Here is a 2,557-nt window from a genome sequence, read left to right as displayed (position 1 = left end):
CACCTTGCTGTCAGCCATTTTGTGGCAGGGAAGTTTTGAGTCCCCAGTCACCTACCATGGAAACATCAAAACCTGATCAGAAAAGAAATCACTGCCCACTGCTAGGCCTGCATTTCAAATTAGAATGGAAAGCCAGAAGAACTGAATCTGCCTTTTGGAACCAGGGAAATTTTTCTGGTGTGTTTTTGGCAGTATTTCCTGAGGAATACCAGATATATTTTGATACATGTAAAAATTAAGGACATTTTGACCTTAAAAATCCCCTGGCGTGGCGCGGCGTGCTGGGGCCGCGCTGCACCTTCGGGATCTGTGCTGGAGAAGTTCAAAGCGGCAGGGAAGGGTAGGAGGGGCGCGGGCGAGGGGCTGGCAGCTTTCTCGCGTTGTCTCTGTGACCCCCGCCTACCGAGCTCGGAGAGCCCTGGAGCGTTCCGGCTCCCCCGGGACTCCGGGAGCCGGCCGGGGTCGCCGGCTCTCTCTGTGACCGGTCCGGCAAGTTGAAGGCGTGGTCCTTTCCTCAGCATCCCCCGTGAGCCGGGGCGGTGGGATTCCCGCACTCAAGCCGTGTGGAAGCGCCGCAGCCGGCTTTGGCTCTTTAAGATTAGGCTCCGTTAATTAAAGAAATATTTTAAGCTTAAAGGTCTCCTGAGAAGAAACACATTAACTCGCTAATAAAGCGGGTAGAAAAACAATGCGAAACAGGGCTGTTGGATCAACGATCACAAAGGAAAGGAGAGATCAGAGAGATGCTGCCGGAGCGCGGTAAATGCGCGGTCCCGCCGCCGGACCCACACGGCACTGATCGTTCCGCTGGGACTTTCAGTGCCTGTCCAGCGGTGCGGGAAAAGGGAAATGTTTTCCGTGCAGTCGTTGGTGTGCTTTCTCAGCTTGCTGAAAGGCTAGAAGTACCTTAAAGCATATTTTACTTTTGGTTCAAATTTAATAGTAGTTTACCTTGCAGATAGTCTAAGTCGTCACTTACAAATAATTAGGATAATGACAGATAACCTTTTTTTTTGTGCCGAGTCTGTGCTCCAAGATAAGCATCTGTGTAAATGCATCTGAGACTGAAGCTTCTTTGTGCCCATATTTGTAAGGTGTAAGCTGATCGGAGCAGCATGCCTGCAAAAGGCACGCCTTCTAAGCTGCGAAACAAGTGGCGAAGTAAAAGCCATCAGAACTAAAGGAAAAAAGGTGCCATTTCCTAAATTAAGAGGTGGCATCATAAGGATATGAGAAGCAAAGCACAATCAAGAATAGGTTAACAGGTTAAAAAATATGATTGTTTGAAATGATAACAATGATAAATGATGATAAAAGCAAATAATGTTTCTAAATTCTAGGTAAGTTCATGCACTTATTCCATTTTGAGGAATTTCATTAATAGCAAAGCAATTAATGAATAAAAAGACCATATTTTCCCCCAGTTTAGGACATTTTGAAAAGAAATTTCAAACTTAGAGCTAATTCAAAAGAACAAAAATCCTTGTTTATCAGCGTGATAAGAGAGCTTGTCTTACATAGATAAAGACAGCAAAAATTCTATTCAGGGACACTGTGATGTAGATATATCCACAAACTGGTGGTTTTGGACAACAGTGCTGCTTGCGGAATAGTCCTGTATAGCATTAATTCAAAAATCTAAATTTATAAAGATAGTTAGCAGTTAAGGGATGGATATTTTCCCAGTAATTTTATTTTTTGTGCCTAGGATATTTTCCCAGTAATTTTATTTTTTGTGCCTAGACTTGCTGCATCTGTCTACAAAATGATATTATATTGCATGCTGGCTCATGGAATAAACTATAAGCACGTGTTTCAAGAAACAAAGTGAAAGGTGGATACTGCTTACTCAATTTTTTAAAATTATATAATTAAAGTAGGAATCTAAATCTGTACAACTCTACAGACATATCCATCTGTTACTATTTTAAAATGCACCACTCTTTAGTATGCTCATTTTAATATGCCAGTGAAATAGAACTTCAATTTGGAATAGAATGTAAATGAATAGCATAAATTAGGTGAGTATTTCAGGGGAGCTGATAAAGCTTCTGCGTGAGAGATTCTACGTGAGAATCTGAGACATTTTAAACACAGTATCAGGAATGCTTGTTGCCTGAAGACTCCCCTTTTCTTAGCCAAGCACTTACAGAATGGGCAGTTGGATTGGTGATAAATAATGCTGGATGAGCATAATTTTTATTGGCTGCAGTGGGAGTCTCCCCTATGCATCTAAATGTAAAATTTATCTGCAGAAGGCAGAAGGAGTTATTCTGCAATCCAATAAGGTTTGCTTCAGCCTTTGACATTCTGCTTTTGGCTTAGACTCTGAACTCCAAAATGGAAGAACTCTGCATCCTGTGTATTTCTGATCACTGGCCTGATTCTGCCTTCAGTTTCAGTAGAATAATAAAGAACAGCTTCTCTGGAAGCCAGAGGTGAATTGGGATAAGGTCTGTGAGATCAACATCAGGTCTCCATGATGTGGGAGCTGCCTGGGGAAGGATTTTAGATCAGAGGACATAGTAATAGCTGGAAGTCTAGAATGGTAAAGAAT

The sequence above is a fragment of the Geospiza fortis genome, unplaced genomic scaffold, assembly GCF_000277835.1.
Source record: "Geospiza fortis unplaced genomic scaffold, GeoFor_1.0 scaffold192, whole genome shotgun sequence".
Lineage (NCBI taxonomy): Eukaryota > Metazoa > Chordata > Aves > Passeriformes > Thraupidae > Geospiza > Geospiza fortis.
Note: the sequence above shows the minus strand (reverse complement) of the source record.